This window comes from Triticum aestivum, chromosome 1B (genome assembly GCF_018294505.1).
Source record: "Triticum aestivum cultivar Chinese Spring chromosome 1B, IWGSC CS RefSeq v2.1, whole genome shotgun sequence".
In the NCBI taxonomy this organism is placed as follows: domain Eukaryota; kingdom Viridiplantae; phylum Streptophyta; class Magnoliopsida; order Poales; family Poaceae; genus Triticum; species Triticum aestivum.
Window position 1 is genome coordinate 323,033,804 of NC_057795.1, and position 13,264 is coordinate 323,047,067.

The following is a 13,264-nucleotide window of genomic DNA, read 5'->3' on the forward strand; positions in this document are numbered from 1 at the left end:
GCTCTAGGCTAGCTTCATGTGTGCATCATGTTTAAATTCTGAAATTTGAACTGAGGGAAATTGGAAGCCTAAAAACCCTAAATAAAAGAAGGGCAAAAACCCTAAAATCTCATTCATTGCTCCAAAATGCTCTCCTTAGATGTTTAATATTTTTGGCAAGGGTTTTGATCCAAACCAAAAATGATGAACATTTTAAAAGGATTTATTTTTGGGACTTTGAATTTAAATCATTACTTATTTGCATTTGGGCATTTAAATACTATAAAATATTTTAAATGCTCAAATAATCCCAAACTGAAATGTTTACTGTAGGATATATTTCTAACAGTGGTCATGAGCAGTTGCATGATTTTTGGGATTGATTTAGTATTTTTAATAAAGCCACAAAGCTGCAGAAAAAAATAGAAAACAATAAGTAAAAGACAGAGCAGAGAAAACTTACCCGACGCTTACCTGAGGCCCACCCACCTGGTGGCCCAGCAGAAGCCGGCCCAGCCCACTACTGCAGCCCTCCGTCGTCTTCCTCCCCTCGCCCCGAAGCAGCTGCGTGCTCGCACGCGCACGGCCGCGCGGCCACCTCCTGCTTGCCGACGAGCCCCTGGCCGCGTGGACGACTCCCGCAGGCCGTCCCGATCCCGCTGAACGTTTCGCTCACTCTCCCCCCTCGACCCTCCCTCCTCTGCTCCCTCTCTCCCGCCTGGACCGAACGGAGCCGCCGCCACCGACGAGCTCCCTCGCGGCCACAGCCACCCCCTCGCTCCCTCTCCACACCCCTGAGCTCCATCCCGACCCCATGGAGCTGCACACCGACGCACGCGACCAGAGGAGGCCCTAGTCGACCGGAGCGTCGTCGTCTTCATCTTCGGTGCCCGGAGATCGCCGCCGTAAATTCGCGCCGTCCAGAGCTTCCCCGACCTCGTCGTCGACTCTACTAGTCCCTACGTGAGCCACTCTTCTTTTTCCCCCTGGAATCCCCGTCGTTCCCCTCCCCTAGCTAGCTTCCCCACCTCGGCCGAGAGCTTCTCGCCGCCGGCCATGGCGTGGCCGTGGCCACAGCCACCGCAGCTCGCTCCTGAGCCCACCATCGTGCTCAGCACGATCGCATGAACCCGTAGACACCCACAACGCCTCCTGCCGTGCTCCCTAACACCGACCCCGAGCTCGCCCGAGCTCCGGCCGCCGCCGAGGTCGACGCCGTGCTCAACTCCGGCCACCTCGCGGCCTCCCGCCCGTTCCTTTGTATGCGGAGGAGCAAGAGTTTCTCCCTGGTGCCCTCAGCGCGCCAAACCACCGCTCGTAACGCCAAACCCGCCACCACCCGAACTCCGGCCGCCGCTCATGAGCTCGCCGTCGTCGGTACCGGCCATCACCGGCACGGCCACCACCACCGTTCGATGCGCACGAGTCCCAGCTCGCCGTAGAACCCAACCGCACCCTAAACTGTGCCCTGTAGCGCGAACCCGATGCGTTTCCGCCGCTCCGTTGGTCGTCGCCGGCGAAACTCCGGCGGGAGCTGACGTGGCTCTGTCATTAGGAGCTAACCCAGCTGGCTAATCAACCTACAGACACTGACAGTGGGCCCCACCCCTGGTCAAACCCCAGCTAGCGCTGGGTTTGACCGGGATTAGTTCCTGTGTCACTGACGTGTGGCCCCCACACGTCAGGTTTGACCCGGACCAGCCCTGTTGACTTGCTGACGTCATGCCAACGTCATGCTGACGCAGTAATGTTTTCTGGATTTAATTTAATTCTGAAATTCCAGAAAATTGTATAAACTTCTAAAATTCATAGAAATTCAACCGTAACTCCAAATGAAATAAATTATATATGAAAAATTATCAGAAAAATTCAAGGAATCCATCTGTACCATTTCCATGCATGTTAGAACAACTTATCACTACTGTTTAGGACAAATGAAGTGAATGGCATTTAAATAATTACATATGGGGTTTGAATTTGAATCTTGTATTCAAACCAACCCCATTTAACTTGTTGCTAGATGCATTAGCCCAAAACACATTCATTTTGCCATGTCATGATCATGCATCATATTGTGCATTGCATTGATTGTGTTTCTTCTGTGTTTGCCGGTGTTGTTCCCCCTCGGTAGACGTTGTACCGACGATGTGATCGTTGACACTGTTGAAGACTCAATGTTATCTTCAGAAGTGCCAGGCAAGCAAAACCCCCTTGTTCATTCTGATAAAATCCCACTCTCTCGCTCCTGCTCTCTTTTACTGCATTAGGACAACAACGACATATTTGATACTTGTTGCGGTAGCTGAACCCTTTATCCTTTGCATGACCTGTCATTGCCACAGTAAATAGATGAAACCCACTAGCATGAGTAGGAGTTGTTTGAGCCCTGATGTGCCTACTCATTCATGCTTGTTGTCATGCCTGCTACTGCTTAGAGTTGAGTCAGGTCTGATTCATCGGGGATGAATCAGAGGTGTGTGAACATGTTCTATTGTGTGTGAGCTAAGTGTGTGAACACGATTTGGTAAAGGTAGCGGTGAGAGGCCATGTAGGAGTACATGGTGGGTTGTCTCATTGCAGCCGTCCTCAGGAACTGAGTTCTGTGTTTGTGATCCATGACCAGCTACTACAACACATTGGAATGCTTAAGTGCCCCTCTCGACTTATTAATCGACATGATCTCTGTCCAGGAGTTGCAACTAGTTTCTGGTGTTTGTAGGTAGTGTTAGTAGTCTACCAAGTGGCACCCGGTACAGGTGGGCTTGGGACAGACTAGGCACAGTGGCCCGGTGTACCAAGTGGCACCCGGTTGGTGGGCTTGGGAACCCTGCACACATCGTTTGGGGCCGTAAGCGACACCCCGGCCGGATCTCCTTGCGGATGGAACCCGAATAGGCGATAAACCTGGACTAGAGACTTGTTCGGTTAGTCAGGTCGTGGCCGACTCCCTCGCCCGGCTTCCGCTTGAAGGTTGCCGAGGTACATGACGTGTACAGGGCGGTAAGTGGCGAGAGCGTGTGTGAAGAAGTACACCCCTGCAGGGTTAACATCATCTATTCGAATAGCTGGATTCCTCGGATATGGAAACTTGGACCCCATTGCATAGTTCATAGACAAGTGAAAGTGGATACGCTAAAATACGCAAGATAAGCGTGAGTGCTATGGATGGCGTTCTCGTAGGGAGACGGGAGCGGATCCATAGTGGTGTATTGATATGGTGAATATGTGGACTCGTGTGCGCCACCTCAAAAGAGTACTCGCAGTCGTAGTTCAGGTTAGCCACCGAGTCAAAGCTGGCTTGCTGCAGTTAAACTCCACCACCCCCTTTGTTGATAATGATGCATATGTAGATAGATCTGATGTAAGTCTTGCTGGGTACATTTGTACTCACGTTTGCCTATTTTATGTTTTTGCAGAGAGACTTCAGTCTCACTAGTAGTTCCGCGTGGACTTCGACGTTTAGCTTGTTACCTCAGCTACGATCTTGTGCCCTCGGCAGGATCTGGTAGATAGTCAGGCTTCTCAGCCTTTTCCATTTATAGATGTCTGTACTCAGACATGATAGCTTCCGTTTGTGCTTGACTTGTATGCTCTGATTGTTGGGTCATGAGACCCATGTTTGTAATATCTCACTCCTCGGAGCCTATTGAATAAATTACTTGAGTCGTAGAGTCATGTTGTGATGCCATGTTGTATTTGCACATATCGAGCATATTGTGTGTATGTTATTGAAATGCTTGGTATGTGTGGGATCTGACCATCTAGTTGTTTATATTTAGTAGCCTCTCTTACGGGGAAATGTCTCCTAGTGTTTCCACCGAGCCATGGTAGCTTGCTACTGCTCCGGAACACTTAGGCTGGCCGGCATGTGTCCTTCTTCGTTCCTGTGTCTGTCCCTTCGGGGAAATGTCACGCAATGAATACCGGAGTCCTGTTAGCCCGCTACAGCCCGGTTCATCGGAGTCCTGCTAGCCCAGTGCTACAGCCTGGATTCACTCGCTGATGACCGACACGTTCGATGCTGGGTCATGGATGCCTGTCCCTGTAAGTCTGTGCCACTTTGGGTTTACGACTAGCCATGTCAGCCCGGGCTCCTTATCATATGGATGCTAGCGACACTGTCATATACGTGTGCCAAAAGGCGCAAACGGTCCCGGGCAAAGGTAAGGCGACACCCGTGGGAATACCGTGCGTGAGGCCGCAAAGTGATATGAGGTGTTACATGCTAGATCGATGTGGCATTGAGTCGGGGTCCTGACACTCGTACTCCCCTCCGCGTGGGCATTCACTGATGTGTCTTCGCCGGCTCTGTGTCGTATTGACGCGAAATTATTTGTTCACCCAGCCCAGCAAATGGACTGTAAATTCTAGAAAACATGGGTTAAATATATGCCACATTTTTGCAAGTTGACATGTGGGCCAATAGGTCCAAGCCTACGCAAGGTGTTGTCAACTTAGTCAACAAATGATTCTAACATCCACAGCCATTGGATTTATATCCAACGGCCGACATGCACCTTCAATCTCTCGTCTTCTTCCTCCAGCATCGCCGGGACCGCCTGCCCCGGCCTCTGGCGGCTAGCGGCTCTGCTTAGCACACATTGCTACAAAGCGCTACCCCATCGCCGGCCAGGCTATCCCTCCACCCCTCCGCACCTCCTATTATTTCACCGACTGCAGCCACACGCCGCATCAGAACCAGTTATAACCCTTGTACTCCTCTACTCCACTGCTGCGTCTTCCCATCTCCAGGTCGTTCTCGTCCGAGGCCTCGCCGTCGTACATCTCCTCGCTGCGCTCAGTGCCGCATGGTCAACAAAGAGAGTCATCGAAAGAGGACTATACGTGGAGATCCTGATAGCTAGGACCCACGAGGTCCATGGTCGCACGCAAGGAAAGTTCCTCCTTATTAAGCTGAAAAAATTGTTTCCTCCCCCTGACAGCTGGGACCCACCGGCTGTATCTTCGCACGGAAGGAAGTGCCTCCTTGTTATGCGAAAAAAACTATTCCTCTCGATGACAGCTGGGACCTGGCAGATTTGGTGGCTGACTTGTGGGCCTACTAAGCTGATGCGTACGCAGGGCTTTGTCAACTTAATCAACAAATGATTCTAGCAGCTGGACTGTTGGATGTTAATCCAATAGCCGTGCTGCTTCTTCAACCTCTGCTCTTGCTCAGTCTCTCCTGGGCGGCAGTGCTACCGAGCACCCGAACCAGTCAAGTTTCTCACTCCTCTCCATCGTGACTCCACTACCGCGTCTTCCCCATCTCCGGGTCGTTCCAGTCTAGGGCCTCGCCGTCATCCACCAGCCTTGATGCGCTCGGCACAGTGTGGTCAACATGGTCAACAAACGAGAGTCGTCGAAATATGACTGTACATGAGAGGCTGACAGTGGGGACGCACCACGCCCATGGACGCATGCATGCAACTGCATCCTTTCTACCCTGAAAAATAATGTTTTCTTCCCCTGACAGCTGGGACCCACCAGCTACATCTTCGCACGCAAGGAAGTGTGTCCTTATTACAGGTAAAAAATGATTACCTCCCCCCGACAGCTAGGACCCAACAGCTATATCTTCGCACGCAAGGAAGTGCACCCTTATCCTCCCTGACAGCTGGGACCCACCCGGTTGAAGCGTATGTAGCATTGTCTGTCTTGTCGCGAACGTGTACGTACATACTGGTCGATCGGTCGCTCTGCAACGATGAACTGTGGCCGAGTACGTAGCAGCACATGTCATAGTAGAGCCCCCCACGTAGTAGTTTAGGTTGTCCCGTCTAAACCGTGTACACGTACATACAGCCACACACCAAAAAATACGGCCATGTACGTACATATGAGCAGGGTCTCGAAACGCGTACTCGCGCATACTGATGGTCAGGGCTCGTGTACATGGAGAGGCAACGGACAGCAGCGATCTTGTCCTGTTCATCTTCAGCTAACTAGCTGGGTCAGAACAGAGGAAACAACGTCGTGTTCACCGGGAGCCAAGTGACTGGGTCGGAGCGCGTCCTATTCGTCGGGAGGCAACAGACTGGGTCGGAATGGGTCGTGTTCAATAGGATCCAACTGTCTTGGATGGAACAGCCGGAACGGGGTCTGGCGTACCGCAAAACGGCCTTATGTTCGACCGCGTACGGTTGAAACGGGGTCATGTTCATCGGGAAGGGTTTGGCGTACCGCAAAACGGAGGAAACGAACTTGTGTTCCAGCTCCTACGGTCGAAACGGGGTGTTGTTGATCGGGAGGGGTGTGGCGTACCGCAAAATGGAGGAAACGACTTGTGTTGGAGCGCCTATGGTGGAAACAGGGGTCCTGTTCATTGATAGGGTGTGGCGTACCGCAAAACGGGACTCCACGCGCTACTGTTCATCCACCGTCTACTGCCTCGCTCCAGCCTCCACGGGCTACTATTCATCCACTGTCGACTTCCTCCATCCTCCACCTACTACTGTTCATCCACAGTCGGCTTCCTCCAGCCTCCACCTGCCACTGTTCATCACGGGGTCCTGTTCATCCAGCCTCCATGGGCTACTGCTCAACCAACCCTCTCCACGGGGTCCTGTTCAACCAGCCCTCCACGGGCTTCTGTTCATCCAGCCCTCCACCGGCTACTGTTCAACCAGCCCTCTCCACGGGCTACTGTTCAACCAGCCCTCCACTAGGTCCTGTTCATCCACCCCCAACCGGCTCGATCGGGGTCCTGTTCATCCAGCGGCAATGACCTCTACTACCACGGGGTCCTGTTCATCCAACCCTCACCGGGAACTGTTCATCCAACCCCCAACGACGCTCATTGTTCATCACGAGGCAGCATGTTCGATCGGCTTTAGTTAGCAGCAGTAGCGAAGGAATCGCTCGATCGGGTTCAGTTAACAGCCAGGGATCGATCGATCACTCGGGTTCAGTAACGCATAGCTAGTGCAATCGCTCGGGTTCAGTAAATGAATGCCTCGCTCGGGTTCAGTTAGAGCCTAACGCCTCGCACACACATGCGCGTACGTATACGAGAGAAAACGCGCAAACCCCGTCCATCACTCGGCCCCGACCATCCACCGTAATCGGGAACTCCCGATATTTTCCTCGCCCTCGCTTCTACCATGATTTTTTCCGTCATGGACGGCCCAAAGAATGTCATGCAGGTGCGTCTCCGGCCCGCCCAGGACGAAAAGCCCATTTTCTATCATGATTTTTTGTCATAGAAGTAGGATCCCACCACATCTATGATGATACCGGATTTTGTCACAATTATCGTCATAGAAGTGTAATAAGCATGACAGGAAAAAAATCGTTCAGCCCAAAATGTCACGGATGTCTTTTTTTTGTAGCGAGTGTGTGAGAAAGAATTAAAGTTCAAAAATTAAATACTAACAAGAGAGTAATGGAAATGATGGAAGCTGCAATAGGGTTGAAGGCATTCTGACAGAGTCTGAACCCACCACTGGTATGTATGTTACTTAATTGTGTGAAAGCACAATTCTGGTTCAAATATCTAATCCTATGTTATGTGTATCCTGGGTGGGCGGAGCCAATAATAAGATAAGTGCATGGCATTGTAGCTCTATATCACGCACACAACCACCATCCCTCCAATACCCGCTGACGAAGCAAGATGGTGATTAAGGGTCTCCCTGTGGATTGTGGCATAAATCATATGGGTCCATGTTATTCTCGTACCAAAGATCCGCTAAGGAAAGAGGTTGCTTATGTCACTGTTGTGCCTCTAGTCCCCACATCATAGTGGTAGTAATGTCCTTCAAGTCCACAAGCATTGAATGGTATGCATTCAACATTCGCATAACATCAATCATATAGCATAAATCCAATGTTTCATCGGCATTCGATTCATATAAATAATAGGGTTCCTCCATATCCCCCGAGAACTAGAAAACTACTCGGACATGAAGACACAAAACATCATAGAGGTGTTCAAAAGTCGATGTCGAGGATGTTGTTGTTGATGTTGATAATGATTCATGTCGTTGTCGTCATAATCGAGGCTATGACATGGTGGTGTCCCTTTGTTGATTCCCCTAAGGATCCTTTCCGGAGGTGAGGTTCTCGGCTTTTGTCTCATTGTTTGGGGCCTCTCTATTCATCACATCTAAGATTTGATCACACGAGATGGCAATAGTCAACTAGGGGGAGAAGGAGGCGTGCGGCACAACCGATGGTATGAGCAGTATGGCCGTACCATGCACCGTCTTCTCTTCTGGAACACTAGAAGCGGCTTCGTTTCTTCCCATATATGCATCTCTTCGTATGGAAAGCTTTTATGATGTCCAATTAGCATATCTTATGCCCCAAAATAGGTCTTTTCCAATCAATTCTCAAAATCTCCTGCCTCTTTGCACCAGTGCAAAATATGCTAGTGGTAAACAAATTTTACTGAATTTCAAATTTAAATTCAAATTTGTTTGCAAATGGCGACATAAAACAAATTGCCGCCATATATAAAATGTGATGATAATTGTGACGTAAAGTAATGTCGTCAGTAGCTACTAGACTCACATGTAAGAATATGAGTCAGCACCATCTGGACCTAAGTGTAAGTAGCTATGTCAGCATCTACTAGGCCCATATGTAAGTGCATCTAGTGCCCCTTAGTGATTTTGGTGTATTGAAGACTTATAGGTTAAGGGACTAATGCGTTTGTGAGTGTACACAGGTCTATAAGTCTATGAGGAGTTTGATATTTACAGAGAAAGTCGACCCCTAAAATGAAGTTCTTCGACTGAAGACTTTGACTTTCTGAAGACTTTCTGAAGACTTTGAAAGTGAAGAAATTGGTGTGACCTTGGAGACTTGGTATTCATTTGAGGAACATGAAGCGTGAAGACTTTTGTTTTCGTAGTTTCATTTTCTCTTTCTTGAGTCATAGGAAACACCGTACTGTTAAAGGGGGTCGAGGAAATACTAAGGAAAAATTTCCATGTGATGCTCAACTCAAAATCCTACATCTACCAATCCCTTCGAGTGAAGCCATTGGAAATCTCATACAGATCAGTCTAGTTCTTCAGTGACAGAGACGCAGTTCTTCTGGTCACTGAGGACTTTGCTCTGACTGAGGAGTTAGGAATTCGCCAGTGCGAATTGCCTACACAGTGAGGAACGTGATAGCCCTGAGGAATTTGAGAGTCAAATTTCCGACTGTTGTTGTGTTGCGCGCCGGCTGTCCCAAAATATCTTATCCACCTAACGGTCATATCATTGAAGGGCATTTATGTCTTATCATGTCGGGCTGCTCCCTAGGCTATAAATAGCCGCCCCCTACAACCACTAGTTGGTTGGCTGCTCCGAGAGAACTTGACACTTGTCATTTGAGAGCAACCCATCCTCCGAGGACTTTGAGCGAAAATCATCAAGTGAGGAAAATCCAAAACCAAACCCCCACAAACCCAAAGTGATTGAGCATCACTGAAGAAATTGATCTTGCGTGGATCCAATGCTTGTTACCTTTGAAGACTGTGCTTGTTCCAGACGGTTAGGCGTCAAGGTCTAGAGCATCCAAGAGGAATTGTGGATTGCCGAGTGACCAAGTCTGTGAAGGTTTGGAAGTCACCTGAAGACTTACCACGAGTGATTGGACGAGGCCTGCGTGGTCTTAGTTCAAGGAGAATACGGTGAGGACTGGGTGTCTTGAGTTGCGGCTCAGAGACTGGGCGTCCGGGACTGCGTTTCCTCAAGTTTAAATACTCAGCCGCTCCAACCAGACGTACAACCGAGACAGCAGTTGGAACTGGTTTACCAAATCATTGTCTTCACCAACTAACTGGTTCTACTTCCTCAACCCTTTCATTTCCTCATTACTGTGTTGACTGTTTGTTCATATCTGTGCTTGAAGACTTTGACTGAAGACTTTCTCAATTTCCTCAGTTCAATTTCTTCAGTCTGTTTGTCTTCATCTTGTGTTATCCTGTGATTACGCTTTCTGTACTCTGTGCTAGTCTTCATTTCATCATGATGACCATGCTTGTAATCTGTTATGCTTACTTCTGAGTACTTATTCCACTGCTAGTAGTTCTTTAGTAAGGAATTTCCTCACCGGCAAATTCCTCAGTGAAGAATTCATAAAAATCACCTATTCACCCCCCCTCTAGTCGATATAACGCACTTTCAATTGGTATCAGAGCAAGGTACTCCCTTGTTCTGTGTGATTTTGGTTTAACCGCCTGGAGTTTTAGTTATGTCGACCGCAGGTATGATCAAGGTCTCGGCTGGGTGTCCTACCTTTGATGGGACGGACTACCCCTACTGGAAGAACAAGATGCGAATGCATCTTGAGGCAATTGACAACGATCTCTGGTATGTTGTGGAAAATGGTGTCCCCTCTGTCTCACCCTCATTGAACGCTACCGATGTGAAGAGATTCAAGCAACTCGATTCTCAAGCGAAGAATATCATATGTGGCCATCTGAGTAAAGGACAGTATGGAAGAGTAAGTGCTTTGGAAAGTGCTAAGCTTATCTGAGATATGCTGTCCAAAGTGAATGAAGGAGTCTCAACTCAGCGTGACTCTCGAGTTGATGTTCTTCGGAATCTCTTCAACCGCTTCAAAAGACTCGACAATGAAAATGTCCAACAAACCTTTGATCGCCTCACTAACATCTCAAATGAGCTTCAAGCCCTTGGTGCCACTGACATCACTGATCATGAGGTGGTGAAGAAACTGTTGAGATCGCTTGATTCCTCATTTGATACTCTGGGACTAATGATACAAGAACGTGCTGACTACAAGTCTCTTGATCCTGCTGATATCCTCGAAAGGCTAAATACTCACGAGTTCCAGCTTGCTGAAAAGAGAGATCTCTATGGTTCAAGCTATGGCAAACCACGTGCCTTGAAGGCCAAGGCTGTGTCTGACTCTGAATGTGAGGATTCTGGTAGTAGCCTTGTTGATCCTGAAGAATTGAGCCAGGAGCTAGCACTGCTCGTGAAGAAATTCCAGAAGTTCTCAAGACGTGGTCGCTTTGGAAAATCCTCAAGAAGCAGTGATTCCTCATCCAGTGACTATAAGAGAAGGATGTGTCACAAATGCAAGAAACCTGGTCACTATATTCAAGATTGTCCTCAGTGGGAAAAAGAAATGAAGAAGAAGAAATACAAGGGTTACAGTTCTGATGATGCGAAGAAGAAGAAGAAATCGTCAAAATCTTCGTCATCAAAATCTTCGGAGTATTCATCTCACAAGAAGAGCGGCTCCAAGAAGGCTCGGGCATTCATTGGCAAGGAAATGGACTCTGAAGCTGAATCTGAGGAAAATGATGAAGAGGAGGCATCTGAAGAATCTGAATCTGGTGTGGCGAGTCTGGCCTTCGCTACTGCTTTCGTCAGCAAGTCCATCTTCAACACTGAAGAAATTGACCCCATCGACAAGCCTGATGAAGATAATGATGGCTACGCTCCCACCTATTGCTTCATGGCAAAGGGTGCAAAGGTACTCAAATACAACTCCTCTGAATCTAGTGAAAATGAATCTGATGAGGATCTCAAGCCCAGCTACTCTAAACTTGCTAAGATTGCTGTAAAACAACAACGGGCTTTTGAAAAGGTTCAAAACATGCTAGACAAAAGTGATGATATGTTGGGTGAAGAAATGGATCGCACTAAAGCCCTGACTGAAAATCTTCAGAGACTTCAGTCTAGGTTTGATAACCTTCAAAGTCATCATAACACTCTCTTATCTAATCATGAGAAACTTTCTTATGAATTTCTTCAAGAAAAGCAAGATCACGAGAAGCTTTCTTCTGAATCTCTTCAAAGAAAGGAAGATCTTGAAAAGCTAAGAGTGTGTTATGAAGATCTTTAGAGGGAGCGCGATTCATTACTTGCTCAACAAATAAGCGCTTCTCATGAAGAATTTGTTCCTCCATGCTTAAAGTGCATTGAACGTGAATCTGCTAATTCTTCACCTGAATGTTCAAATGCTTCGACTGTTACAAATTCCTCATCTGCCTCTGCTATCACTAATTCCTCATCTGAGGACATTGCTAGTATCACTGACCATGCAGGGCTGAAGGAATTGTACATGACAGGCATGTACAAAAGCCTCAAAGGGCATCAGACTCTTTGTGATGTGCTTAAAAAGCAGATCCTCAACAGAAACCCTAGGAAAGAGGGTATTGCCTTTGAGAGGAAACTCAATGCTGATGGAACATATTGGAAGCCTGAGCAGTACCCCAAAACCTCATGGGTTGCTGCAAAGGGACCTCCAGTTGATCCATCTAACTTATCTGGCTTTACATGTGACTCTCCTCATTCTTCTGATGAGTCATTTGACTACAACTATAAACTGTTCAAAAATCAGAATGGTGAAGTATTTGCTAGATATGTTGGCACTAACTGCAGGAACGGTTCCCCTATGAAGAAAATCTGGGTTCCCAAAAGTTATGTTGAAAGTCTTCAGGTGAATGTCCTCATGACACCACCTGTGAAGAACAGGAACCCCAGATCAAATTCTTCATATGGACCAAATTCTTCATATGGATCCAAGTCCTCATACGGACCAAATTCCTCACATGGATCAAATTCCTCAAAAGGATCAAAGTCCTCATATGATTATCATCGTGCTAACAACTCTGTCTCGCAGGGTAGAGCTAAGGGGTATGAATATGTGCATTATTCTTCAAACCATTATGTTCATAAGTCCTCGAAGAATTTCTCTGCTTATTCATATGTTTACCCTAACCCCTCTTATGTGAAACGAAATGGTTTGGCATCTTTGCCACCATTCTCGTATGGTGCTCGCGGAGTGATGAACTCTTTGCCACCCCTCTAGATGTGGGTGGTGAAGAAAAAGAACTAATCTCTTCTGCAGGGTCAGGTCTCCAGACGTGCTTTAACGTCTGAAGAATTTGCTGGGGACCTGACAAAAATGCCTGAAAGGACGCAGGCGATTCATGATGAAATGAACTTTCATTTCACACGTCCTCATACTGCTATATCTATTTACTGCTTGATGAAATTCATCTGATGAACTTGATATCATATTCTTCACTGATGAAGCATATGAGATTGTAAGCTACACTAATTCATCTGCAGGATGATCAACCCAAAACTACTGAATGGGTCCTCGATAGTGGATGTACGAATCACATGACTGGTGACAAGAATCTATTGATGGATGCTCCCTTATCACCGTCACCTCTGAAGCATATCATCTTTGCTGACAAAGGCAAAAGTCAGGTATTGGGTCTTGGTAAGGTTGCAATCTCTAAGGATAAACACATGGACAAAGTCATGCTTGTTGAGTCCTTAGGATACAACCTCATGTCAGTCTCAA